We start from the raw sequence: 23089 nt of genomic DNA on the forward strand, positions 1-23089 counted from the left end.
TCTGGACGAGTTTACACTATAAATTTAGCGCCTCCAATGGAGACTGCGACCTGAACGCAGCGCCTTAGACCACTCGGCCATTCTGCCGTTTGTGCCCAAGCGGGAAATTGTAACAGATTGCTTAAAGATGAAAATTAAGACGTTTTTTTTTTATTTTAAATCAGATGCAATCTAGGTTGTTTTTTCGAACAAATGGAATTCTGCCAGATTTCGAGCCTACATTTTGTATGTGTGAGGCCCCGGGTTGAATCCCTGGAATTTCTAATTTAGACGTCTGTTTGGCGCAATAAATTAGCTCCTGAACTTCTAATTCAGCGGTTCTGGATTTGAACTTAGGCTTGAATATTACTTTGATAAAATACCAAGGCATTAAAATTTGAAATTAAATGGTTAAGTTTTAATATTTAAGTTAAAATATCAAACTAGCGTGACCTCGACGTGATTTGAACACGCAACCTTCCGATCTGGAGTCGGACGCGCTACCGTTGCGCCACGAAGTCTTAACCGATCGGGAATAAATCAACGATATAGAGACGAGATTAAGCAGTATCGTTTTAAATACTTGCATGTTTGGTATACTGGAACCTGAGATTGCTAGCCAACGATGGGGATGTAGCTCAGTGGTAGAGCGCACGCTTTGCATGTGTGAGGCCCCGGGTTCAATCCCCGGCATCTCCAAAGTTGTATCGTCTTTGTGGCGCAATGGATTAGCGCGCTGAACTTCTAATCCAGAGGTTGCGGGTTCGAGTCCCGGCAGGGATGTTTATTTTGTGATAAAATTTAATCATATTTAAAATTATAGTAATTGAGTTTTTGGGCTAGAAAAAGTAAAAAAACTTGATTAAGCCCGACATAATTTTAATACACAACATTCCGCTCTGTACTCGGATGCGCAACTATTTCGCCATATAATCTTTCCACCAAAGCGAAGAAATCTACGAAGTCTGGACGAGTTTACACTATAAATTTAGCGCCTCCAATGGAGACTGCGACCTGAACGCAGCGCCTTAGACCACTCGGCCATTCTGCCGTTTGTGCCCAAGCGGGAAATTGTAACAGATTGCTTAAAGATGAAAATTAAGACGTTTTTTTTTATTTTAAATCAGATGCAATCTAGGTTGTTTTTTCGAACAAATGGAATCCAGCCAGATTTCGAGCCTACATTTTGTATGTGTGAGGCCCCGGGTTGAATCCCTGGAATTTCTAGTTTAGACGTCTGTTTGGCTTTCCGCTCTGTACTCGGATGCGCAACTATTTCCCCATATAATCTTTCCCCCAAACCGAAGAAATCTACGAAGTCTTGACGAGTTTACACTATAAATTTACTTAAGCAACACTTCAAAAACCAAATTCAACTAATGAAACCATACAAAACTACGAAGCAAATTTAAAAATGAACACTGTGACAGAAGCGGGATTCGAACCCACGCCTCCAATGGAGACTGCGACCTGAACGCTGCGCCTTAGACCACTCGGCCATTCTGCCGTTTGTGCCCAAGCGGGAATTGTAAAAATTGCTTAAGGATGAAAATTAAGACGTTATTTTTTTATTTTAAATCAGATGCAATCTAGGTTGTTTTTTCGAACAAATGGAATCCAGCCAGATTTCGAGCCTACATTTTGTATGTGTGAGGCCCCGGGTTGAATCCCTGGAATTTCTAGTTTAGACGTCTGTTTGGCGCAATTAGCTCCTGAACTTCTAATTCAGCGGTTCTGGATTCGAGTTTAGCCTTGAATATTACTTTGATGAAAAGCCAAGGCATTAAAATTTGAAACTTAAATGGTTAAGTTTAAATATTTAAGTTAAAATATCAACCTAGCGTGACCTCGACGTGATTTGAACACGCAACCTTTCGATCTGGAGTCGGACGCGCTACCGTTGCGCCACGAAGTCTTAACCGATCGGGATTAAATCAACGATATAGAGACGAGATTAAGCAGTATCGTTTCAAATACTTGCATGTTTGGTATACTGGAACCTGAGATTGCTAGCAAACGATTGGGATGTAGCTCAGTGGTAGAGCGCACGCTTTGCATGTGTGAGGCCCCGGGTTCAATCCCGGCATCTCCAAATTTGTATCGTCTCTGTGGCGCAATGGATTAGCGCGCTGGACTTCTAATCCAGAGGTTCCGGGTTCGAGTCCCGGCAGGGATGTTTATTTTGTAATAAAGTTTAATCATATTTAAAGTTATAGTAATTGAGTTTTTGGGCTAGAAAAGGTAAAAACTTGATTAAGCCCGACATAATTTGAATACACAACTTTCCGCTCTGTACTCGGATGCGCAACTATTTCCCCATATAATCTTTCCCCCAAACCGAAGAAATCTACGAAGTCTGGACGAGTTTACACTATATATTTACATAAGCAACACTTCAAAAACCAAATTCAACTAATGAAACCATACAAAACTACGAAGCAAATTTTATAATGAACACTGTGACAGAAGCGGGATTCGAACCCGCGCCTCCAATGGAGACTGCGACCTGAACGCTGCGCCTTAGACCACTCGGCCATTCTGCCGTTTGTGCCCAAGCGGGAATTGTAAAAGATTGCTTAAGGATGAAAATTAAGACGTTATTTTTTATTTTAAATCAGATGCAATCTAGGTTGTTTTTTCGAACAAATGGAATCCAGCCAGATTTCGAGCCTACATTTTGTATGTGTGAGGCCCCGGGTTGAATCCCTGGAATTTCTAGTTTAGACGTCTGTTTGGCGCAGTGAATAAGCTCCTGAACTTCTAATTCAGCGGTTCTGGATTCGAGTTTACGCTTGAATATTACTTTGATAAAAAACCAAGGCATTAAAATTTGAAACTTAAATGGTTAAGTTTAAATATTTAAGTTAAAATATCAACCTAGCGTGACCTCGACGTGATTTGAACACGCAACCTTTCGATCTGGAGTCGGACGCGCTACCGTTGCGACACGAAGTCTTAACCAACCGGGAATAAATCAACGATATAGAGACGAGATTAAGCAGTATCGTTTCAAATACTTGCATGTTTGGTATACTGGAACCTGAGATTGCTAGCCAACGATGGGGATGTAGCTCAGTGGTAGAGCGCACGCTTTGCATGTGTGAGGCCCCGGGTTCAATCCCCGGCATCTCCAAAGTTGTATCGTCTTTGTGGCGCAATGGATTAGCGCGCTGAACTTCTAATCCAGAGGTTGCGGGTTCGAGTCCCGGCAGGGATGTTTATTTTGAGATAAAATTTAATCATATTTAAAATTATAGTAATTGAGTTTTTGGGCTAGAAAAAGTAAAAAAACTTGATTAAGCCCGACATAATTTTAATACACAACATTCCGCTCTGTACTCGGATGCGCAACTATTTCGCCATATAATCTTTCCACCAAAGCGAAGAAATCTACGAAGTCTGGACGAGTTTACACTATAAATTTAGCGCCTCCAATGGAGACTGCGACCTGAACGCAGCGCCTTAGACCACTCGGCCATTCTGCCGTTTGTGCCCAAGCGGGAAATTGTAACAGATTGCTTAAAGATGAAAATTAAGACGTTTTTTTTATTTTAAATCAGATGCAATCTAGGTTGTTTTTTCGAACAAATGGAATCCAGCCAGATTTCGAGCCTACATTTTGTATGTGTGAGGCCCCGGGTTGAATCCCTGGAATTTCTAGTTTAGACGTCTGTTTGGCTTTCCGCTCTGTACTCGGATGCGCAACTATTTCCCCATATAATCTTTCCCCCAAACCGAAGAAATCTACGAAGTCTTGACGAGTTTACACTATAAATTTACTTAAGCAACACTTCAAAAACCAAATTCAACTAATGAAACCATACAAAACTACGAAGCAAATTTAAAAATGAACACTGTGACAGAAGCGGGATTCGAACCCACGCCTCCAATGGAGACTGCGACCTGAACGCTGCGCCTTAGACCACTCGGCCATTCTGCCGTTTGTGCCCAAGCGGGAATTGTAAAAATTGCTTAAGCATGAAAATTAAGACGTTATTTTTTTATTTTAAATCAGATGCAATCTAGGTTGTTTTTTCGAACAAATGGAATCCAGCCAGATTTCGAGCCTACATTTTGTATGTGTGAGGCCCCGGGTTGAATCCCTGGAATTCTAGTTTAGACGTCTGTTTGGCGCAATTAGCTCCTGAACTTCTAATTCAGCGGTTCTGGATTCGAGTTTAGGCTTGAATATTACTTTGATGAAAAGCCAAGGCATTAAAATTTGAAACTTAAATGGTTAAGTTTAAATATTTAAGTTAAAATATCAACCTAGCGTGACCTCGACGTGATTTGAACACGCAACCTTTCGATCTGGAGTCGGACGCGCTACCGTTGCGCCACGAAGTCTTAACCGATCGGGATTAAATCAACGATATAGAGACGAGATTAAGCAGTATCGTTTCAAATACTTGCATGTTTGGTATACTGGAACCTGAGATTGCTAGCAAACGATTGGGATGTAGCTCAGTGGTAGAGCGCACGCTTTGCATGTGTGAGGCCCCGGGTTCAATCCCCGGCATCTCCAAATTTGTATCGTCTCTGTGGCGCAATGGATTAGCGCGCTGGACTTCTAATCCAGAGGTTCCGGGTTCGAGTCCCGGCAGGGATGTTTATTTTGTAATAAAGTTTAATCATATTTAAAGTTATAGTAATTGAGTTTTTGGGCTAGAAAAGGTAAAAACTTGATTAAGCCCGACATAATTTGAATACACAACTTTCCGCTCTGTACTCGGATGCGCAACTATTTCCCCATATAATCTTTCCCCCAAACCGAAGAAATCTACGAAGTCTGGACGAGTTTACACTATATATTTACATAAGCAACACTTCAAAAACCAAATTCAACTAATGGAACCATACAAAACTACGAAGCAAATTTTATAATGAACACTGTGACAGAAGCGGGATTCGAACCCGCGCCTCCAATGGAGACTGCGACCTGAACGCTGCGCCTTGGACCACTCGGCCATTCTGCCGTTTGTGCCCAAGCGGGAAATTGTAACAGCAGGCTTAAGCATGAAAATTAAGACGTTATTTTATATTTTAAATCAGATGCAATCTAGGTTGTTTTTTCGAACAAATGGAATCCAGCCAGATTTCGAGCCTACATTTTGTATGTGTGAGGCCCCGGGTTGAATCCCTGGAATTTATTGTTTAGACGCCTGTTTGGCGCAGTGAATTAGCTCCTGAACTTCTAATTCAGCGGTTCTGGATTCGAGTTTAGGCTTGAATATTACTTTGGTGAAAAACCAAGGCATTAAAATTTGAAAATTAAATGGTTAAGTTTAACAATTTAGGTTAAAATATCAAACTAGCGTGATCTCGACGTGATTTGAACACGCAACCTTCCGATCTGGAGTCGGACGCGCTACCGTTGCGCCACGAAGTCTTAACCGATCGGGATTAAATCAACGATATAGAGACGAGATTAAGCAGTATCGTTTCAAATACTTGCATGTTTGGTATACTGGAACCTGAGATTGCTAGCAAACGATGGGGATGTAGCTCAGTGGTAGAGCGCACGCTTTGCATTTGTGAGGCCCCGGGTTCAATCCCCGGCATCTCCAAATTTGTATCGTCTCTGTGGCGCAATGAATTAGCGCGCTGGACTTCTAATCCAGAGGTTCCGGGTTCGAGTCCCGGCAGGGATGTTTGTTTTGTAATAAAATTTAATCATATTTAAATTTATAGTAATTGAGTTTTTGGGCTAGAAAAGGTAAAAACTTGATTAAACCCGACATAATTTGAATACACAACTTTCCGCTCTGTACTCGGATGCGCAACTATTTCGCCATATAATCTTTCCACCAAAGCGAAGAAATCTACGAAGTCTGGACGAGTTTACACTATAAATTTAGCGCCTCCAATGGAGACTGCGACCTGAACGCAGCGCCTTAGACCACTCGGCCATTCTGCCGTTTGTGCCCAAGCGGGAAATTGTAACAGATTGCTTAAAGATGAAAATTAAGACGTTATTTTTTATTTTAAATCAGATGCAATCTAGGTTGTTTTTTCGAACAAATGGTATCCAGCCAGATTTCGAGCCTACATTTTGTATGTGTGAGGCCCCGGGTTGAATCCCTGACATTTCTAGTTTAGACGTCTGCTTGGCGCAATGAATTAGCTCCTGAACTTCTAATTCAGCGGTTCTGGATTCGAATTTATGCTTGAATATTACTTTGATAAAAAAACAAGCCATTAAAATTTGAAATTAAATGGTTAAGTTTAAATATTTAAGTTAAAATATAAAACTAGCGTAACAAGCCATTAAAATTTGAAATTAAATGGTTAAGTTTAAATATTTAAGTTAAAATATCAAACCAGCGTGACCTCGACGTGATTTGAACACGCAACCTTCCGATCTGGAGTCGGAAGCGCTACCGTTGCGCCACGAAGTTTTAACCGATCGGGATTAAATCAACCATATAGAGACGAGTTTAAGCAGTATCGTTTCAAATACTTGCATGTTTGGTATAATAGAACCTGAGATTGCTAGAAAGCGATGGGGATGTAGCTCAGTGGTAGAGCGCACGCTTTGCATGTGTGAGGCCCAGGGTTCAATCCCCGGCATCTCCAAATTTGTATCGTCTCTGTGGCGCAATGGATTAGCGCGCTGGACTTCTAATCCAGAGGTTCCGGGTTCGAGTCCCGGCAGGGATGTTTATTTTGTAATAAAATTTAATCATATTTAAAGTTATAGTAATTGAGTTTTTGTGCTAGAAAAGGTAAAAACTTGATTAAGCCCGACATAATTTGAATACACAACTTTCCGCTCTGTACTCGGATGCGCAACTATTTTCCCATATAATCTTTCCCCCAAACCGAAGAAATCTACGAAGTCTGGACGAGTTTACACTATAAATTTACTTAAGCAACACTTCAAAAACCAAATTCAAATAATGAAACCATACAAAACTACGAAGCAAATTTTATAATGAACACTGTGACAGAAACGGGATTCGAACCCGCGCCTCCAATGGAGACTGCGACCTGAACGCTGCGCCTTAGACCACTCGGCCATTCTGCCGTTTGTGCCCAAGCGGGAATTGTAAAAGATTGCTTAAGGATGAAAATTAAGACGTTATTTTTTACTTTAAATCAGATGCAATCTAGGTTGTTTTTTCGAACAAATGGAATCCAGCCAGATTTCGAGCCTACATTTTGTATGTGTGAGGCCCCGGGTTGAATCCCTGGAATTTCTAGTTTAGACGTCTGTTTGGCGCAGTGAATTAGCTCCTGAACTTCTAATTCAGCGGTTCTGGATTCGAGTTTAGGCTTGAATATTACTTTGATGAAAAACCAAGGCATTAAAATTTGAAACTTAAATGGTTAAGTTTAAATATTTAAGTTAAAATATCAACCTACCGTGACCTCGACGTGATTTGAACACGCAACCTTTCGATCTGGAGTCGGACGCGCTACCGGTGCGACACGAAGTCTTAACCAACCGGGAATAAATCAACGATATAGAGACGAGATTAAGCAGTATCGTTTCAAATACTTGCATGTTTGGTATACTGGAACCTGAGATTGCTAGCCAATGATGGGGATGTAGCTCAGTGGTAGAGCGCACGCTTTGCATGTGTGAGGCCCCGGGTTCAATCCCCGGCATCTCCAAAGTTGTATCGTCTCTAATCCAGAGGTTGCGGGTTCGAGTCCCGGCAGGAGGGATGTTTATTTTGTAATAAAATTTAATCATATTTAAAGTTATAGTAATTGAGTTTTTGTGCTAGAAAAGGTAAAAACTTGATTAAGCCCGACATAATTTGAATACACAACTTTCCGCTCTGTACTCGGATGCGCAACTATTTCCCATATAATCTTTCCCCCAAACCGAAGAAATCTACGAAGTCTGGACGAGTTTACACTATAAATTTACTTAAGCAACACTTCAAAAACCAAATTCAACTAATGAAACCATACAAAACTACGAAGCAAATTTTATAATGAACACTGTGACAGAACCGGGATTCGAACCCGCGCCTCCAATGGAGACTGCGACCTAAACGCAGCGCCTTAGACCACTCGGCCATTCTGCCGTTTGTGCCCAAGCGGGAAATTGTAACAGATTGCTTAAAGATGAAAATTAAGACGTTTTTTTTTTTATTTTAAATCAAATGCAATCTAGGTTGTTTTTTCGAACAAATGGAATCCAGCCAGATTTCGAGCCTACATTTTGTATGTGTGAGGCCCCGGGTTGAATCCCTGAAATTTCTAGTTTAGACGTCTGTTTGGCGCAATGAATTAGCTCCTGAACTTCTAATTCAGCGGTTCTGGATTCGATTTATGCTTGAATATTACTTTGATAAAAAAACAAGCCATTAAAATTTGAAATTAAATGGTTAAGTTTAAATATTTAAGTTAAAATATAAAACTAGCGTAACAAGCCTATAAAATTTGAAATTAAATGGTTAAGTTTAAATATTTAAGTTAAAATATCAAACCAGCGTGACCTCGACGTAATTTGAACACGCAACCTTCCGATCTGGAGTCGGACGCGCTACCGTTGCGCCACGAAGTCTTAACCGATCGGGATTAAATCAACCATATAGAGACGAGTTTAAGCAGTATCGTTTCAAATACTTGCATGTTTGGTATACTGGAACCTGAGATTGCTAGAAAGCGATGGGGATGTAGCTCAGTGGTAGAGCGCACGCTTTGCATGTGTGAGGCCCCGGGTTCAATCCCCGGCATCTCCAAATTTGTATCGTCTCTGTGGCGCAATGAATTAGCGCGCTGGACTTCTAATCCAAAGGTTCCGGGTTCGAGTCCCGGCAGGGATGTTTATTTTGTAATAAAATTTAATCATATTTAAAGTTATAGTAATTGAGTTTTTGGGCTAGAAAAGGTAAAAACTTGATTAAGCCCGACATGATTTGAATACACAACTTTCCGCTCTGTACTCGGATGCGCAACTATTTCCCCATATAATCTTTCCCCCAAACCGAAGAAATCTACGAAGTCTGGACGAGTTTACACTATAAATTTACTTAAGCAACACTTCAAAAACCAAATTCAACTAATGAAACCACACAAAACTACGAAGCAAATTGTATAATGAACACTGTGACAGAAGCGGGATTCGAACCCGCGCCTCCAATGGAGACTGCGACCTGAACGCAGCGCCTTAGACCACTCGGCCATTCTGCCGTTTGTGCCCAAGCGGGAATTGTAACAGATTGCTTAAGGATGAAAATTAAGACGTTATTTTTTATTTTAAATCAGATGCAATCTAGGTTGTTTTTTCGAACAAATGGAATCCAGCCAGATTTCGAGCCTACATTTTGTATGTGTGAGGCCCCGGGTTGAATCCATGAAATTTCTAGTTTAGACGTCTGTTTGGCGCAATGAATTAGCTCCTGAACTTCTAATTCAGCGGTTCTGAATTCGAATTTATGCTTGAATATTACTTTGATAAAAAAAACAAGCCATTAAAATTTGAAATTAAATGGTTAAGTTTAAATATTTAGGTTAAAATATAAAACTAGCGTAACAAGCCATTAAAATTTGAAATTAAATGGTTAAGTTTAAATATTTAAGTTAAAATATCAAACCAGCGTGACCTCGACGTGATTTGAACACGCAACCTTCCGATCTGGAGTCGGACGCGCTACCGTTGCGCCACGAAGTCTTAACCGATCGGGATTAAATCAACGATATAGAGACGAGTTTAAGCAGTATCGTTTCAAATACTTGCATGTTTGGTATACTGGAACCTGAGATTGCTAGAAAGCGATGGGGATGTAGCTCAGTGGTAGAGCGCACGCTTTGCATGTGTGAGGCCCCCGGTTAAATCCCCGGCATCTCCAAAGTTGTATCGTCTCTGTGGCGCAATGGATTAGCGCGCTGGACTTCTAATCCAGAGGTTCCGGGTTCGAGCCCCTGCAGGGATGTTTATTTTGTAATAAAATTTAATCATATTTAAAATTGTAGTAATTGAGTTTTTGGGCTAGAAAAAGTAAAAAAAACTTGATTAAGCCCGACATAATTTTAATACACAACTTTCCGCTCTGTACTCGGATGCGCAACTATTTCGCCATATAATCTTTCCACCAAAGCGAAGAAATCTACGAAGTCTGGACGAGTTTACACTATAAATTTAGCGCCTCCAATGGAGACTGCGACCTGAACGCAGCGCCTTAGACCACTCGGCCATTCTGCCGTTTGTGCCCAAGCGGGAAATTGTAACAGATTGCTTAAAGATGAAAATTAAGACGTTTTTTTTTATTTTAAATCAGATGCAATCTAGGTTGTTTTTTCGAACAAATGGAATCCAGCCAGATTTCGAGCCTACATTTTGTATGTGTGAGGCCCCGGGTTGAATCCCTGGAATTTCTAGTTTAGACGTCTGTTTGGCGCAATGAATTAGCTCCTGAACTTCTAATTCAGCGGTTCTGGATTCGAACTTAGGCTTGAATATTACTTTGATAAAATACCAAGGCATTAAAATTTGAAATTAAATGGTTAAGTTTTAATATTTAAGTTAAAATATCAAACTAGCGTGACCTCGACGTGATTTGAACACGCAACCTTCCAATCTGGAGTCGGACGTGCTACCGTTGCGCCACGAAGTCTTAACCGATCGGGATTAAATCAACGATATAGAGACGAGATTAAGCAGTATCGTTTCAAATACTTGCATGTTTGGTATACTGGAACCTGAGATTGCTAGCAAACGATGGGGATGTAGCTCAGTGGTAGAGCGCACGCTCTGCATGTGTGAGGCCCCGGGTTCAATCCCCGGCATCTCCAAATTTGTATCGTCTCTGTGGCGCAATGGATTAGCGCGCTGGACTTCTAATCCAGAGGTTCCGGGTTCGAGTCCCGGCAGGGATGTTTATTTTGTAATAAAATTTAATCATATTTAAAGTTATAGTAATTGAGTTTTTGGGCTAGAAAAGGTAAAAACTTGATTAAGCCCGACATAATTTGAATACACAACTTTCCGCTCTGTACTCGGATGCGCAACTATTTCCCCATATAATCTTTCCCCCAAACCGAAGAAATCTACGAAGTCTGGACGAGTTTACACTATAAATTTAGCGCCTCCAATGGAGACTGCGACCTGAACGCAGCGCCTTAGACCACTCGGCCATTCTGCCGTTTGTGCCCAAGCGGGAAATTGTAACAGATTGCTTAAAGATGAAAATTAAGACGTTATTTTTTTTATTTTAAATCAGATACAATCTAGGTTGTTTTTTCGAACAAATGGAATCCAGCCAGATTTCGAGCCTACATTTTGTATGTGTGAGGCCCCGGGTTGAATCCCTGGAATTTCTAGTTTAAACGTCTGTTTGGCGCAATGAATTAGCTCCTGAACTTCTAATTCAGCGGTTCTGGATTCGAACTTAGGCTTGAATATTACTTTGATAAAATACCAAGGCATTAAAATTTGAAATTAAATGGTTAAGTTTTAATATTTAAGTTAAAATATCAAACTAGCGTGACCTCGACGTGATTTGAACACGCAACCTTCCGATCTGGAGTCGGACGTGCTACCGTTGCGCCACGAAGTCTTAACCGATCGGGATTAAATCAACGATATAGAGACGAGATTAAGCAGTATCGTTTCAAATACTTGCATGTTTGGTATACTGGAACCTGAGATTGCTAGCAAACGGTGGGGATGTAGCTCAGTGGTAGAGCGCACGCTTTGCATGTGTGAGGCCCCGGGTTCAATCCCCGGCATCTCCAAATTTGTATCGTCTCTGTGGCGCAATGGATTAGCGCGCTGGACTTCTAATCCAGAGGTTCCGGGTTCGAGTCCCGGCAGGGATGTTTATTTTGTAATAAAATTTAATCATATTTAAAGTTATAGTAATTGAGTTTTTGGGCTAGAAAAGGTAAAAACTTGATTAAGCCCGACATAATTTGAATACACAACTTTCCGCTCTGTACTCGGATGCGCAACTATTTCCCCATATAATCTTTCCCCCAAACTGAAGAAATCTACGAAGTCTGGACGAGTTTACACTATAAATTTACTTAAGCAACACTTTAAAAACCAAATTCAACTAATGAAACCATACAAAACTACGAAGCAAATTTTATAATGAACACTGTGACAGAAGCGGGATTCGAACCCGCGCCTCCAATGGAGACTGCGACCTGAACGCAGCGCCTTAGACCACTCGGCCATTCTGCCGTTTGTGCCCAAGCGGGAAATTGTATCAGATTGCTTAAAGATGAAAATTAAGACGTTATTTTTTTTATTTTAAATCAGATGCAATCTAGGTTGTTTTTTCGAACAAATGGAATCCAGCCAGATTTCGAGCCTACATTTTGTATGTGTGAGGCCCCGGGTTGAATCCCTGGAATTTCTAGTATAAACCTCTGTTTGGCGCAATGAATTAGCTCCTGAACTTCCAATTCAGCGGTTCTGGATTCGAACTTAGGCTTGAATATTACTTTGATAAAATACCAAGGCATTAAAATTTGAAATTAAATGGTTAAGTTTTAATATTTAAGTTAAAATATCAAACCAGCGTGACCTCGACGTGATTTGAACACGCAACCTTCCGAACTGGAGTCGGACGCGCTACCGTTGCGCCACGAAGTCTTTACCTATCGTGATTAAATCAACGATATAGAGACGAGATTAAGCAGTATCGTTTCAAATACTTGCATGTTTGGGATACTGGAACCTGAGATTGCTAGCAAACGACGGGGATGTAGCTCAGTGGTAGAGCGCACGCTTTGCATGTGTGAGGTCCCGGGTTCAATCCCCGGCATCTCCAAAGTTGTATCGTCTCTGTGGCGCAATGGATTAGCGCGCTGGACTTCTAATCCAGAGGTTCCGGGTTCGAGTCCCGGCAGGGATGTTTATTTTGTAATAAAATTTAATCATATTTAAAATTATAGTAATTGAGTTTTTGTGCTAGAAAAAGTAAAAAACTTGATTAAGCCCGACATAATTTGAATACACAACCTTCCGCTCTGTACTCGGATGCGCAACTATTTCCCCATATAATCTTTCCCCCAAACTGAAGAAATCTACGAATTCTGGACGAGTTTACACAATAAATTTAATTAAGCAACACTTCAAAAACCAAATTCAACTAATGAAACCATACAAAACTACGAAGCAAATTTTAAAATGAACACTGTGACAGAAGCGGAATTCGAACCCGCGCCTCCAATGGAGACTGCGACCTGAACGCAGCGCCTTAGACCACTCGGCCATTCTGCCGTTTGTGCCCAAGCGGGAATTTGTAACGGATTGCTTAAGGATGAAAATTAAGACGTTAATTTTTATTTTAAATCAGATGCAATCTAGGTTGTTTTTTCGAACAAATGGAATCCAGCCAAATTTCGAACCTACATTTTGTATGTGTGAAGCCCCGGGTTGAATCCCTGAAATTTCTAGTTTAGACGTCTGTTTGGCGCAATGAATTAGCTCCTGAACTTCTAATTCAGCGGTTCTGGGTTCGAATTTAAGCTTGAATATTACTTTGATAAAGGAAACAAGCCTTTAAAATTTGAAATTAAATGGTTAAGTTTAAATATTTAAGTTAAAATATCAAACTAGCGTAACAAGCCATTAAAATTTAAAATTAAATGGTTAAGTTTAAATATAAAACTAGCGTGACCTCGACGTGATTTGAACACCCAACCTTCCGATCTGGAGTCGGACGCGCTACCGTTGCGCCACGAAGTCTTGACCAATCGGGATTATATCAACCAAATAGAGACGAGTTTAAGCAGTATCGTTTCAAATACTTGCATGTTTGGTATACTGGAACCTGAGATTGCTAGCAAACGATGGGGATGTAGCTCAGTGGTAGAGCGCACGCTTTGCATGTGTGAGGCCCCGGGTTCAATCCCCGGCATCTCCAAAGTTGTATGGTCTCTGTGGCGCAATGGATTAGCACGCTGGACTTCTAATCCAGAGGTTCCGGGTTCGAGTCCCGGCAGGGTTGTTTATTTTGTAATAAAATTTAATCATATTTAAAATTATAGTAATTGAGTTTTTGGGCTAGAAAAAGTTAAAACTTGATTAAGCCCAACATAATTTAAATACACAACATTCCGCTCTGTACTCGGATGCGCAACTATTTCCCCATATAATCTTTCCCCCAAACCGAATAAATCTACGAAATCTGGACGAGTTTACACTATAAATTTACTTAAGCAACACTTCAAAAACCAAATTCAACTAATGAAACCATACAAAACTACGAAGCAAATTTAAAAATGAACACTGTGACAGAAGCGGGATTCGAACCCACGCCTCCAATGGAGACTGCGAACTGAACGCAGCGCCTTAGACCACTCGGCAATTCTGCCGTACGTGCCCAAGCGGGAAATTGTAACAGATTGCTTAAGGATGAAAATCAAGACGTTATTTTTTATTTTAAATCAGATGCAATCTAGGTTGTTTTTTCGTACAAATGGAATCCAGCCAGATTTCGAGCCTACATTTTGTATGTGTGAGGCCCCGGGTTGAATCCCTGGAATTTCTAGTTTAAACGTCTGTTTGGCGCAATGAATTAGCTCCTGAACTTCTAATTCAGCGGTTCTGGATTCGAGTTTAGGCTTGAATATTACTTTGATGAATAACCAAGGCATTAAAATTTGAAACTTAAATGGTTAAGTTTAAATATTTAAGTTAAAATATCAACCTAGCGTGACCTCGACGTGATTTGAACACGCAACCTTTCGATCTGGAGTCGGACGCGCTACCGTTGCGACACGAAGTCTTAACCAACCGGGAATAAATCAACGATATAGAGACGAGATTAAGCAGTATCGTTTCAAATACTTGCATGTTTGGTATACTGGAACCTGAGATTGCTAGCCAACGATTGGGATGTAGCTCAGTGGTAGAGCGCACGCTTTGCATGTGTGAGGCCCCGGGTTCAATCCCCGGCATCTCCAAAGTTGTATCGTCTCTGCGGCGCAATGGATTAGCGCGCTGAACTTCTAATCCAGAGGTTGCGGGTTCGAGTCCCGGCAGGGATGTTTATTTTGTAATAAAATTTAATCATATTTAAAATTGTAGTAATTCAGTTTTTGGGCTAGAAAAAGTAAAAAAACTTGATTAAGCCCGACATAATTTTAATACACAACATTCCGCTCTGTCCTCGGATGCGCAACTATTTCGCAATATAATCTTTCCACCAAAGCGAAGAAATCTACGAAGTCTGGACGAGTTTACACTATAAATTTAGCGCCTCCAATGGAGACTGCGACCTGAACGCAGCGCCTTAGACCACTCGGCCATTCTGCCGTTTGTGCCCAAGCGGGAAATTGTAACAGATTGCTTAAAGATGAAAATTAAGACGTTATTTTTTTTATTTTAAATCAGATACAATCTAGGTTGTTTTTTCGAACAAATGGAATCCAGCCAGATTTCGAGCCTACATTTTGTATGTGTGAGGCCCCGGGTTAAATCCCTGGAATTTCTAGTTTAAACGTCTGTTTGGCGCAATGAATTAGCTCCTGAACTTCTAATTCAGCGGTTCTGGATTCGAACTTAGGCTTGAATATTACTTTGATAAAATACCAAGGCATTAAAATTTGAAATTAAATGGTTAAGTTTTAATATTTAAGTTAAAATATCAAACTAGCGTGACCTCGACGTGATTTGAACACGCAACCTTCCGATCTGGAGTCGGACGTGCTACCGTTGCGCCACGAAGTCTTAACCGATCGGGATTAAATCAACGATATAGAGACGAGATTAAGCAGTATCGTTTCAAATACTTGCATGTTTGGTATACTGGAACCTGAGATTGCTAGCAAACAATGGGGTTGTAGCTCAGTGGTAGAGCGCACGCTTTGCATGTGTGAGGCCCCGGGTTCAATCCCCGGCATCTCCAAATTTGTATCGTCTCTGTGGCGCAATGGATTAGCGCGCTGGACTTCTAATCCAGAGGTTCCGGGTTCGAGTCCCGGCAGGGATGTTTATTTTGTAATAAAATTTAATCATATTTAAAGTTATAGTAATTGAGTTTTTGGGCTAGAAAAGGTAAAAACTTGATTAAGCCCGACATAATTTGAATACACAACTTTCCGCTCTGTACTCGGATGCGCAACTATTTCCCCATATAATCTTTCCCCCAAACTGAAGAAATCTACGAAGTCTGGACGAGTTTACACTATAAATTTACTTAAGCAACACTTTAAAAACCAAATTCAACTAATGAAACCATACAAAACTACGAAGCAAATTTTATAATGAACACTGTGACAGAAGCGGGATTCGAACCCGCGCCTCCAATGGAGACTGCGACCTGAACGCAGCGCCTTAGACCACTCGGCCATTCTGCCGTTTGTGCCCAAGCGGGAAATTGTATCAGATTGCTTAAAGATGAAAATTAAGACGTTATTTTTTTTATTTTAAATCAGATGCAATCTAGGTTGTTTTTTCGAACAAATGGAATCCAGCCAGATTTCGAGCCTTCATTTTGTATGTGTGAGGCCCCGGGTTGAATCCCTGGAATTTCTAGTATAAACGTCTGTTTGGCGCAATGAATTAGCTCCTGAACTTCCAATTCAGCGGTTCTGGATTCGAACTTAGGCTTGAATATTACTTTGATAAAATACCAAGGCATTAAAATTTGAAATTAAATGGTTAAGTTTTAATATTTAAGTTAAAATATCAAACCAGCGTGACCTCGACGTGATTTGAACACGCAACCTTCCGATCTGGAGTCGGACGCGCTACCGTTGCGCCACGAAGTCTTTACCTATCGTGATTAAATCAACGATATAGAGACGAGATTAAGCAGTATCGTTTCAAATACTTGCATGTTTGGGATACTGGAACCTGAGATTGCTAGCAAACGACGGGGATGTAGCTCAGTGGTAGAGCGCACGCTTTGCATGTGTGAGGTCCCGGGTTCAATCCCCGGCATCTCCAAAGTTGTATCGTCTCTGTGGCGCAATGGATTAGCGCGCTGGACTTCTAATCCAGAGGTTCCGGGTTCGAGTCCCGGCAGGGATGTTTATTTTGTAATAAAATTTAATCATATTTAAAATTATAGTAATTGAGTTTTTGTGCTAGAAAAAGTAAAAAACTTGATTAAGCCCGACATAATTTGAATACACAACCTTCCGCTCTGTACTCGGATGCGCAACTATTTCCCCATATAATCTTTCCCCCAAACTGAAGAAATCTACGAATTCTGGACGAGTTTACACTATAAATTTAATTAAGCAACACTTCAAAAACCAAATTCAACTAATGAAACCATACAAAACTACGAAGCAAATTTAAAATGAACACTGTGACAGAAGCGGAATTCGAACCCGCGCCTCCAATGGAGACTGCGACCTGAACGCAGCGCCTTAGACCACTCGGCCATTCTGCCGTTTGTGCCCAAGCCGGAATTTGTAACGGATTGCTTAAGGATGAAAATTAAGACGTTAATTTTTATTTTAAATCAGATGCAATCTAGGTTGTTTTTTCGAACAAATGGAATCCAGCCAAATTTCGAACCTACATTTTGTATGTGTGAAGCCCCGGGTTGAATCCCTGAAATTTCTAGTTTAGACGTCTGTTTGGCGCAATGAATTAGCTCCTGAACTTCTAATTCAGCGGTTCTGGGTTCGAATTTAAGCTTGAATATTACTTTGATAAAGGAAACAAGCCTTTAAAATTTGAAATTAAATGGTTAAGTTTAAATATTTAAGTTAAAATATCAAACTAGCGTAACAAGCCATTAAAATTTAAAATTAAATGGTTAAGTTTAAATATAAAACTAGCGTGACCTCGACGTGATTTGAACACGCAACCTTCCGATCTGGAGTCGGACGCGCTACCGTTGCGCCACGAAGTCTTGACCAATCGGGATTATATCAACCAAATAGAGACGAGTTTAAGCAGTATCGTTTCAAATACTTGCATGTTTGGTATACTGGAACCTGAGATTGCTAGCAAACGATGGGGATGTAGCTCAGTGGTAGAGCGCACGCTTTGCATGTGTGAGGCCCCGGGTTCAATCCCCGGCATCTCCAAAGTTGTATGGTCTCTGTGGCGCAATGGATTAGCACGCTGGACTTCTAATCCAGAGGTTCCGGGTTCGAGTCCCGGCAGGGTTGTTTATTTTGTAATAAAATTTAATCATATTTAAAATTATAGTAATTGAGTTTTTGGGCTAGAAAAAGTTAAAACTTGATTAAGCCCAACATAATTTAAATACACAACCTTCCGCTCTGTACTCGGGTGCGCAACTATTTCCCCATATAATCTTTCCCCCAAACCGAATAAATCTACGAAATCTGGACGAGTTTACACTATAAATTTACTTAAGCAACACTTCAAAAACCAAATTCAACTAATGAAACCATACAAAACTACGAAGCAAATTTAAAAATGAACACTGTGACAGAAGCGGGATTCGAACCCACGCCTCCAATGGAGACTGCGAACTGAACGCAGCGCCTTAGACCACTCGGCAATTCTGCCGTACGTGCCCAAGCGGGAAATTGTAACAGATTGCTTAAGGATGAAAATCAAGACGTTATTTTTTATTTTAAATCAGATGCAATCTAGGTTGTTTTTTCGTACAAATGGAATCCAGCCAGATTTCGAGCCTACATTTTGTATGTGTGAGGCCCCGGGTTGAATCCCTGGAATTTCTAGTTTAAACGTCTGTTTGGCGCAATGAATTAGCTCCTGAACTTCTAATTCAGCGGTTCTGGATTCGAACTTAGGCTTGAATATTACTTTGATAAAATACCAAGGCATTAAATTTTGAAATTAAATGGTTAAGTTTTAATATTTAAGTTAAAATATCAAACTAGCGTGACCTTGACGTGATTTGAACACGCAACCTTCCGATCTGGAGTCGGACGTGCTACCGTTGCGCCACGAAGTCTTAACCGATCGGGATTAAATCAACGATATAGAGACGAGATTAAGCAGTATCGTTTCAAATACTTGCATGTTTGGTATACTGGAACCTGAGATTGCTAGCAAACGATGGGGATGTAGCTCAGTGGTAGAGCGCACGCTTTGCATGTGTGAGGCCCCGGGTTCAATCCCCGGCATCTCCAAAGTTGTATCGTGTCTGTGGCGCAATGGATTAGCGCGCTGGACTTCTAATCCAGAGGTTCCGGGTTCGAGTCCCGGCAGGGATGTTTATTTTGTAATAAAATTTAATCTTATTTAAAATTATAGTAATTGAGTTTTTGGGCTAGAAAAAGTAAAAAACTTGATTAAGCCCGACATAATTTGAATACACAACCTTCCGCTCTGTACTCGGATGCGCAACTATTTCCCCATATAATCTTTCCCCCAAACTGAAGAAATCTACGAATTCTGGACGAGTTTACACTATAAATTTACTTAAGCAACACTTCAAAAACCAAATTCAACTAATGAAACCATACAAAACTACGAAGCAAATTTTAAAATGAACACTGTGACAGAAGCGGGATTCGAACCCGCGCCTCCAATGGAGACTGCGACCTGAACGCAGCGCCTTAGACCACTCGGCCATTCTGCCGTTTGTGCCCAAGCGGGAATTTGTAACAGATTGCTTAAGGATGAAAATTAAGACGTTATTTTTTATTTTAAATCAGATGCAATCTAGGTTGTTTTTTCGAACACATGGAATCCAGATAGATTTCGAACCTACATTTTGTATGTGTGAAGCCCCGGGTTAAATCCCTGAAATTTCTAGTTTAGACGTCTGTTTGGCGCAATCAATTAGCTCCTGAACTTCTACTTCAGCGGTTCTGGATTCGAATTGAGGCTTGAATATTACTTTGATAAAAGAAACAAGCCATTAAAATTTTAATTTATATGGTTAAGTTTAAATATTTAAGTTAAAATATCAAACTAGCGTAACAAGCCATTAAAATTTGAAATTAAATGGTTAAGTTTAAATATTTAAGTTAAAATATAAAACTAGCGTGACCTCGACGTGATTTGAACACGCAACCTTCCGATCTGGAGTCGGACGTGCTACCGTTGCGCCACGAAGTCTTAACCGATCGGGATTAAATCAACGATATAGAGACGAGATTAAGCAGTATCGTTTCAAATACTTGCATGTTTGGTATACTGGAACCTGAGATTGCTAGCAAACGATGGGGATGTAGCTCAGTGGTAGAGCGCACGCTTTGCATGTGTGAGGCCCCGGGTTCAATCCCCGGCATCTCCAAATTTGTATCGTCTCTGTGGCGCAATGGATTAGCGCGCTGGACTTCTAATCCAGAGGTTCCGGGTTCGAGTCCCGGCAGGGATGTTTATTTTGTAATAAAATTTAATCATATTTAAAGTTATAGTAATTGAGTTTTTGGGCTAGAAAAGGTAAAAACTTGATTAAGCCCGACATAATTTGAATACACAACTTTCCGCTCTGTACTCGGATGCGCAACTATTTCCCCATATAATCTTTCCCCCAAACTGAAGAAATCTACGAAGTCTGGACGAGTTTACACTATAAATTTACTTAAGCAACACTTTAAAAACCAAATTCAACTAATGAAACCATACAAAACTACGAAGCAAATTTTATAATGAACACTGTGACAGAAGCGGGATTCGAACCCGCGCCTCCAATGGAGACTGCGACCTGAACGCAGCGCCTTAGACCACTCGGCCATTCTGCCGTTTGTGCCCAAGCGGGAAATTGTATCAGATTGCTTAAAGATGAATATTAAGACGTTATTTTTTTTATTTTAAATCAGATGCAATCTAGGTTGTTTTTTCGAACAAATGGAATCCAGCCAGATTTCGAGCCTACATTTTGTATGTGTGAGGCCCCGGGTTGAATCCCTGGAATTTCTAGTATAACGTCTGTTTGGCGCAATGAATTAGCTCCTGAACTTCAATTCAGCGGTTCTGGATTCGAACTTAGGCTTGAATATTACTTTGATAAAATACCAAGGCATTAAAATTTGAAATTAAATGGTTAAGTTTTAATATTTAAGTTAAAATATCAAACCAGCGTGACCTCGACGTGATTTGAATACGCAACCTTCCGATCTGGAGTCGGACGCGCTACCGTTGCGCCACGAAGTCTTTACCTATCGTGATTAAATCAACGATATAGAGACGAGATTAAGCAGTATCGTTTCAAATACTTGCATGTTTGGGATACTGGAACCTGAGATTGCTAGCAAACGACGGGGATGTAGCTCAGTGGTAGAGCGCACGCTTTGCATGTGTGAGGTCCCGGGTTCAATCCCCGGCATCTCCAAAGTTGTATCGTCTCTGTGGCGCAATGGATTAGCGCGCTGGACTTCTAATCCAGAGGTTCCGGGTTCGAGTCCCGGCAGGGATGTTTATTTTGTAATAAAATTTAATCATATTTAAAATTATAGTAATTGAGTTTTTGTGCTAGAAAAAGTAAAAAACTTGATTAAGCCCGACATAATTTGAATACACAACCTTCCGCTCTGTACTCGGATGCGCAACTATTTCCCCTATATAATCTTTCCCCCAAACTGAAGAAATCTACGAATTCTGGACGAGTTTACACTATAAATTTAATTAAGCAACACTTCAAAAACCAAATTCAACTAATGAAACCATACAAAACTACGAAGCATTTTGCGCCTGCAATGGAGACTGCGACCTGAACGCAGCGCCTTAGACCACTCGGCCATTCTGCCGTTTTTGCCCAAGCGGGAATTTGTAACGGATTGCTTAAGGATGAAAATTAAGACGTTAATTTTTATTTTAAATCAGATGCAATCTAGGTTGTTTTTTCGAACAAATGGAATCCAGCCAAATTTCGAACCTACATTTTGTATGTGTGAAGCCCCGGGTTGAATCCCTGAAATTTCTAGTTTAGACGTCTGTTTGGCGCAATGAATTAGCTCCTGAACTTCTAATTCAGCGGTTCTGGGTTCGAATTTAAGCTTGAATATTACTTTGATAAAGGAAACAAGCCTTTAAAATTTGAAATTAAATGGTTAAGTTTAAATATTTAAGTTAAAATATCAAACTAGCGTAACAAGCCATTAAAATTTAAAATTAAATGGTTAAGTTTAAATATAAAACTAGCGTGACCTCGACGTGATTTGAACACGCAACCTTCCGATCTGAAGTCGGACGCGCTACCGTTGCGCCACGAAGTCTTGACCAATCGGGATTATATCAACCAAATAGAGACGAGTTTAAGCAGTATCGTTTCAAATACTTGCATGTTTGGTATACTGGAACCTGAGATTGCTAGCAAACGATGGGGATGTAGCTCAGTGGTAGAGCGCACGCTTTGCATGTGTGAGGCCCCGGGTTCAATCCCAGGTATCTCCAAAGTTGTATGGTCTCTGTGGCGCAATGGATTAGCACGCTGGACTTCTAATCCAGAGGTTCCGGGTTCGAGTCCCGGCAGGGTTGTTTATTTTGTAATAAAATTTAATCATATTTAAAATTATAGTAATTGAGTTTTTGGGCTAGAAAAAGTTAAAACTTGATTAAGCCCAACATAATTTAAATACACAACCTTCCGCTCTGTACTCGGATGCGCAACTATTTCCCCATATAATCTTTCCCCCAAACCGAATAAATCTACGAAATCTGGACGAGTTTACACTATAAATTTACTTAAGCAACACTTCAAAAACCAAATTCAACTAATGAAACCATACAAAACTACGAAGCAAATTTAAAAATGAACACTGTGACAGAAGCGGGATTCGAACCCACGCCTCCAATGGAGACTGCGAACTGAACGCAGCGCCTTAGACCACTCGGCAATTCTGCCGTACGTGCCCAAGCGGGAAATTGTAACAGATTGCTTAAGGATGAAAATCAAGACGTTATTTTTTATTTTAAATCAGATGCAATCTAGGTTGTTTTTTCGTACAAATGGAATCCAGCCAGATTTCGAGCCTACATTTTGTATGTGTGAGGCCCCGGGTTGAATCCCTGGAATTTCTAGTTTAAACGTCTGTTTGGCGCAATGAATTAGCTCCTGAACTTCTAATTCAGCGGTTCTGGATTCGAACTTAGGCTTTAATATTACTTTGATAAAATACCAAGGCATTAAATTTTGAAATTAAATGGTTAAGTTTTAATATTTAAGTTAAAATATCAAACTAGCGTGACCTTGACGTGATTTGAACACGCAACCTTCCGATCTGGAGTCGGACGTGCTACCGTTGCGCCACGAAGTCTTAACCGATCGGGATTAAATCAACGATATAG

At 40.5% G+C, this 23089-nt stretch overlaps 57 non-coding genes across 57 annotated transcripts; 29 read left to right on the forward strand and 28 right to left on the reverse strand.

Moving 5' to 3' along the window:
* Window positions 1-428: 428 nt before the first annotated feature.
* Trnaw-cca (transfer RNA tryptophan (anticodon CCA)) lies at window positions 429-500 on the reverse strand. The gene has a single exon. It is a non-coding gene; the product is annotated as a tRNA-Trp (tRNA).
* Window positions 501-606: 106 nt separating this feature from the next.
* Trnaa-ugc (transfer RNA alanine (anticodon UGC)) lies at window positions 607-678 on the forward strand. The gene has a single exon. It is a non-coding gene; the product is annotated as a tRNA-Ala (tRNA).
* A 725-nt stretch (window positions 679-1403) lies between these two features.
* Trnal-cag (transfer RNA leucine (anticodon CAG)) lies at window positions 1404-1486 on the reverse strand. The gene has a single exon. It is a non-coding gene; the product is annotated as a tRNA-Leu (tRNA).
* Window positions 1487-1822: 336 nt separating this feature from the next.
* Window positions 1823-1894, reverse strand: Trnaw-cca (transfer RNA tryptophan (anticodon CCA)). The gene has a single exon. It is a non-coding gene; the product is annotated as a tRNA-Trp (tRNA).
* Window positions 1895-2081: 187 nt separating this feature from the next.
* Window positions 2082-2155, forward strand: Trnar-ucu (transfer RNA arginine (anticodon UCU)). Its single transcript has one exon. It is a non-coding gene; the product is annotated as a tRNA-Arg (tRNA).
* Window positions 2156-2439: 284 nt separating this feature from the next.
* On the reverse strand, window positions 2440-2522 carry Trnal-cag (transfer RNA leucine (anticodon CAG)). The gene has a single exon. It is a non-coding gene; the product is annotated as a tRNA-Leu (tRNA).
* A 518-nt stretch (window positions 2523-3040) lies between these two features.
* Window positions 3041-3112, forward strand: Trnaa-ugc (transfer RNA alanine (anticodon UGC)). Its single transcript has one exon. It is a non-coding gene; the product is annotated as a tRNA-Ala (tRNA).
* A 724-nt stretch (window positions 3113-3836) lies between these two features.
* Window positions 3837-3919, reverse strand: Trnal-cag (transfer RNA leucine (anticodon CAG)). The gene has a single exon. It is a non-coding gene; the product is annotated as a tRNA-Leu (tRNA).
* A 335-nt stretch (window positions 3920-4254) lies between these two features.
* Trnaw-cca (transfer RNA tryptophan (anticodon CCA)) lies at window positions 4255-4326 on the reverse strand. Its single transcript has one exon. It is a non-coding gene; the product is annotated as a tRNA-Trp (tRNA).
* Window positions 4327-4514: 188 nt separating this feature from the next.
* On the forward strand, window positions 4515-4588 carry Trnar-ucu (transfer RNA arginine (anticodon UCU)). The gene has a single exon. It is a non-coding gene; the product is annotated as a tRNA-Arg (tRNA).
* Window positions 4589-4872: 284 nt separating this feature from the next.
* Trnal-cag (transfer RNA leucine (anticodon CAG)) lies at window positions 4873-4955 on the reverse strand. Its single transcript has one exon. It is a non-coding gene; the product is annotated as a tRNA-Leu (tRNA).
* A 341-nt stretch (window positions 4956-5296) lies between these two features.
* Window positions 5297-5368, reverse strand: Trnaw-cca (transfer RNA tryptophan (anticodon CCA)). The gene has a single exon. It is a non-coding gene; the product is annotated as a tRNA-Trp (tRNA).
* Window positions 5369-5474: 106 nt separating this feature from the next.
* On the forward strand, window positions 5475-5546 carry Trnaa-ugc (transfer RNA alanine (anticodon UGC)). Its single transcript has one exon. It is a non-coding gene; the product is annotated as a tRNA-Ala (tRNA).
* A 10-nt stretch (window positions 5547-5556) lies between these two features.
* Window positions 5557-5630, forward strand: Trnar-ucu (transfer RNA arginine (anticodon UCU)). Its single transcript has one exon. It is a non-coding gene; the product is annotated as a tRNA-Arg (tRNA).
* A 675-nt stretch (window positions 5631-6305) lies between these two features.
* On the reverse strand, window positions 6306-6377 carry Trnaw-cca (transfer RNA tryptophan (anticodon CCA)). The gene has a single exon. It is a non-coding gene; the product is annotated as a tRNA-Trp (tRNA).
* Window positions 6378-6483: 106 nt separating this feature from the next.
* Trnaa-ugc (transfer RNA alanine (anticodon UGC)) lies at window positions 6484-6555 on the forward strand. Its single transcript has one exon. It is a non-coding gene; the product is annotated as a tRNA-Ala (tRNA).
* A 10-nt stretch (window positions 6556-6565) lies between these two features.
* On the forward strand, window positions 6566-6639 carry Trnar-ucu (transfer RNA arginine (anticodon UCU)). Its single transcript has one exon. It is a non-coding gene; the product is annotated as a tRNA-Arg (tRNA).
* A 284-nt stretch (window positions 6640-6923) lies between these two features.
* On the reverse strand, window positions 6924-7006 carry Trnal-cag (transfer RNA leucine (anticodon CAG)). Its single transcript has one exon. It is a non-coding gene; the product is annotated as a tRNA-Leu (tRNA).
* A 518-nt stretch (window positions 7007-7524) lies between these two features.
* Trnaa-ugc (transfer RNA alanine (anticodon UGC)) lies at window positions 7525-7596 on the forward strand. The gene has a single exon. It is a non-coding gene; the product is annotated as a tRNA-Ala (tRNA).
* A 339-nt stretch (window positions 7597-7935) lies between these two features.
* Trnal-uag (transfer RNA leucine (anticodon UAG)) lies at window positions 7936-8018 on the reverse strand. The gene has a single exon. It is a non-coding gene; the product is annotated as a tRNA-Leu (tRNA).
* A 588-nt stretch (window positions 8019-8606) lies between these two features.
* Trnaa-ugc (transfer RNA alanine (anticodon UGC)) lies at window positions 8607-8678 on the forward strand. Its single transcript has one exon. It is a non-coding gene; the product is annotated as a tRNA-Ala (tRNA).
* Window positions 8679-9046: 368 nt separating this feature from the next.
* Window positions 9047-9129, reverse strand: Trnal-cag (transfer RNA leucine (anticodon CAG)). Its single transcript has one exon. It is a non-coding gene; the product is annotated as a tRNA-Leu (tRNA).
* Window positions 9130-9538: 409 nt separating this feature from the next.
* Window positions 9539-9610, reverse strand: Trnaw-cca (transfer RNA tryptophan (anticodon CCA)). The gene has a single exon. It is a non-coding gene; the product is annotated as a tRNA-Trp (tRNA).
* Window positions 9611-9798: 188 nt separating this feature from the next.
* On the forward strand, window positions 9799-9872 carry Trnar-ucu (transfer RNA arginine (anticodon UCU)). Its single transcript has one exon. It is a non-coding gene; the product is annotated as a tRNA-Arg (tRNA).
* A 787-nt stretch (window positions 9873-10659) lies between these two features.
* On the forward strand, window positions 10660-10731 carry Trnaa-ugc (transfer RNA alanine (anticodon UGC)). Its single transcript has one exon. It is a non-coding gene; the product is annotated as a tRNA-Ala (tRNA).
* Window positions 10732-10741: 10 nt separating this feature from the next.
* Window positions 10742-10815, forward strand: Trnar-ucu (transfer RNA arginine (anticodon UCU)). The gene has a single exon. It is a non-coding gene; the product is annotated as a tRNA-Arg (tRNA).
* A 608-nt stretch (window positions 10816-11423) lies between these two features.
* Window positions 11424-11495, reverse strand: Trnaw-cca (transfer RNA tryptophan (anticodon CCA)). Its single transcript has one exon. It is a non-coding gene; the product is annotated as a tRNA-Trp (tRNA).
* A 106-nt stretch (window positions 11496-11601) lies between these two features.
* On the forward strand, window positions 11602-11673 carry Trnaa-ugc (transfer RNA alanine (anticodon UGC)). Its single transcript has one exon. It is a non-coding gene; the product is annotated as a tRNA-Ala (tRNA).
* Window positions 11674-11683: 10 nt separating this feature from the next.
* Trnar-ucu (transfer RNA arginine (anticodon UCU)) lies at window positions 11684-11757 on the forward strand. The gene has a single exon. It is a non-coding gene; the product is annotated as a tRNA-Arg (tRNA).
* Window positions 11758-12041: 284 nt separating this feature from the next.
* Trnal-cag (transfer RNA leucine (anticodon CAG)) lies at window positions 12042-12124 on the reverse strand. Its single transcript has one exon. It is a non-coding gene; the product is annotated as a tRNA-Leu (tRNA).
* A 342-nt stretch (window positions 12125-12466) lies between these two features.
* Trnaw-cca (transfer RNA tryptophan (anticodon CCA)) lies at window positions 12467-12538 on the reverse strand. The gene has a single exon. It is a non-coding gene; the product is annotated as a tRNA-Trp (tRNA).
* Window positions 12539-12644: 106 nt separating this feature from the next.
* Trnaa-ugc (transfer RNA alanine (anticodon UGC)) lies at window positions 12645-12716 on the forward strand. Its single transcript has one exon. It is a non-coding gene; the product is annotated as a tRNA-Ala (tRNA).
* Window positions 12717-12726: 10 nt separating this feature from the next.
* Window positions 12727-12800, forward strand: Trnar-ucu (transfer RNA arginine (anticodon UCU)). Its single transcript has one exon. It is a non-coding gene; the product is annotated as a tRNA-Arg (tRNA).
* Window positions 12801-13085: 285 nt separating this feature from the next.
* Window positions 13086-13168, reverse strand: Trnal-cag (transfer RNA leucine (anticodon CAG)). Its single transcript has one exon. It is a non-coding gene; the product is annotated as a tRNA-Leu (tRNA).
* Window positions 13169-13742: 574 nt separating this feature from the next.
* Trnaa-ugc (transfer RNA alanine (anticodon UGC)) lies at window positions 13743-13814 on the forward strand. Its single transcript has one exon. It is a non-coding gene; the product is annotated as a tRNA-Ala (tRNA).
* A 368-nt stretch (window positions 13815-14182) lies between these two features.
* On the reverse strand, window positions 14183-14265 carry Trnal-cag (transfer RNA leucine (anticodon CAG)). The gene has a single exon. It is a non-coding gene; the product is annotated as a tRNA-Leu (tRNA).
* A 1285-nt stretch (window positions 14266-15550) lies between these two features.
* Trnaw-cca (transfer RNA tryptophan (anticodon CCA)) lies at window positions 15551-15622 on the reverse strand. The gene has a single exon. It is a non-coding gene; the product is annotated as a tRNA-Trp (tRNA).
* Window positions 15623-15728: 106 nt separating this feature from the next.
* On the forward strand, window positions 15729-15800 carry Trnaa-ugc (transfer RNA alanine (anticodon UGC)). Its single transcript has one exon. It is a non-coding gene; the product is annotated as a tRNA-Ala (tRNA).
* Window positions 15801-15810: 10 nt separating this feature from the next.
* Window positions 15811-15884, forward strand: Trnar-ucu (transfer RNA arginine (anticodon UCU)). Its single transcript has one exon. It is a non-coding gene; the product is annotated as a tRNA-Arg (tRNA).
* A 284-nt stretch (window positions 15885-16168) lies between these two features.
* On the reverse strand, window positions 16169-16251 carry Trnal-cag (transfer RNA leucine (anticodon CAG)). Its single transcript has one exon. It is a non-coding gene; the product is annotated as a tRNA-Leu (tRNA).
* Window positions 16252-16593: 342 nt separating this feature from the next.
* Window positions 16594-16665, reverse strand: Trnaw-cca (transfer RNA tryptophan (anticodon CCA)). Its single transcript has one exon. It is a non-coding gene; the product is annotated as a tRNA-Trp (tRNA).
* Window positions 16666-16771: 106 nt separating this feature from the next.
* Trnaa-ugc (transfer RNA alanine (anticodon UGC)) lies at window positions 16772-16843 on the forward strand. The gene has a single exon. It is a non-coding gene; the product is annotated as a tRNA-Ala (tRNA).
* A 10-nt stretch (window positions 16844-16853) lies between these two features.
* On the forward strand, window positions 16854-16927 carry Trnar-ucu (transfer RNA arginine (anticodon UCU)). Its single transcript has one exon. It is a non-coding gene; the product is annotated as a tRNA-Arg (tRNA).
* A 284-nt stretch (window positions 16928-17211) lies between these two features.
* Trnal-cag (transfer RNA leucine (anticodon CAG)) lies at window positions 17212-17294 on the reverse strand. The gene has a single exon. It is a non-coding gene; the product is annotated as a tRNA-Leu (tRNA).
* Window positions 17295-17690: 396 nt separating this feature from the next.
* On the reverse strand, window positions 17691-17762 carry Trnaw-cca (transfer RNA tryptophan (anticodon CCA)). Its single transcript has one exon. It is a non-coding gene; the product is annotated as a tRNA-Trp (tRNA).
* A 106-nt stretch (window positions 17763-17868) lies between these two features.
* Trnaa-ugc (transfer RNA alanine (anticodon UGC)) lies at window positions 17869-17940 on the forward strand. The gene has a single exon. It is a non-coding gene; the product is annotated as a tRNA-Ala (tRNA).
* A 368-nt stretch (window positions 17941-18308) lies between these two features.
* Trnal-cag (transfer RNA leucine (anticodon CAG)) lies at window positions 18309-18391 on the reverse strand. Its single transcript has one exon. It is a non-coding gene; the product is annotated as a tRNA-Leu (tRNA).
* A 518-nt stretch (window positions 18392-18909) lies between these two features.
* Window positions 18910-18981, forward strand: Trnaa-ugc (transfer RNA alanine (anticodon UGC)). Its single transcript has one exon. It is a non-coding gene; the product is annotated as a tRNA-Ala (tRNA).
* A 10-nt stretch (window positions 18982-18991) lies between these two features.
* Trnar-ucu (transfer RNA arginine (anticodon UCU)) lies at window positions 18992-19065 on the forward strand. The gene has a single exon. It is a non-coding gene; the product is annotated as a tRNA-Arg (tRNA).
* A 285-nt stretch (window positions 19066-19350) lies between these two features.
* Window positions 19351-19433, reverse strand: Trnal-cag (transfer RNA leucine (anticodon CAG)). Its single transcript has one exon. It is a non-coding gene; the product is annotated as a tRNA-Leu (tRNA).
* Window positions 19434-19843: 410 nt separating this feature from the next.
* Window positions 19844-19915, reverse strand: Trnaw-cca (transfer RNA tryptophan (anticodon CCA)). Its single transcript has one exon. It is a non-coding gene; the product is annotated as a tRNA-Trp (tRNA).
* A 106-nt stretch (window positions 19916-20021) lies between these two features.
* Window positions 20022-20093, forward strand: Trnaa-ugc (transfer RNA alanine (anticodon UGC)). The gene has a single exon. It is a non-coding gene; the product is annotated as a tRNA-Ala (tRNA).
* Window positions 20094-20103: 10 nt separating this feature from the next.
* Trnar-ucu (transfer RNA arginine (anticodon UCU)) lies at window positions 20104-20177 on the forward strand. Its single transcript has one exon. It is a non-coding gene; the product is annotated as a tRNA-Arg (tRNA).
* Window positions 20178-20461: 284 nt separating this feature from the next.
* On the reverse strand, window positions 20462-20544 carry Trnal-cag (transfer RNA leucine (anticodon CAG)). The gene has a single exon. It is a non-coding gene; the product is annotated as a tRNA-Leu (tRNA).
* A 518-nt stretch (window positions 20545-21062) lies between these two features.
* Window positions 21063-21134, forward strand: Trnaa-ugc (transfer RNA alanine (anticodon UGC)). Its single transcript has one exon. It is a non-coding gene; the product is annotated as a tRNA-Ala (tRNA).
* Window positions 21135-21144: 10 nt separating this feature from the next.
* On the forward strand, window positions 21145-21218 carry Trnar-ucu (transfer RNA arginine (anticodon UCU)). Its single transcript has one exon. It is a non-coding gene; the product is annotated as a tRNA-Arg (tRNA).
* Window positions 21219-22563: 1345 nt separating this feature from the next.
* Trnal-cag (transfer RNA leucine (anticodon CAG)) lies at window positions 22564-22646 on the reverse strand. Its single transcript has one exon. It is a non-coding gene; the product is annotated as a tRNA-Leu (tRNA).
* Window positions 22647-23089: the final 443 nt, after the last annotated feature.

This window comes from Ciona robusta, chromosome 1 (genome assembly GCF_009617815.1).
Source record: "Ciona robusta chromosome 1, ASM961781v2".
Taxonomy (NCBI): domain Eukaryota; kingdom Metazoa; phylum Chordata; class Ascidiacea; order Phlebobranchia; family Cionidae; genus Ciona; species Ciona robusta.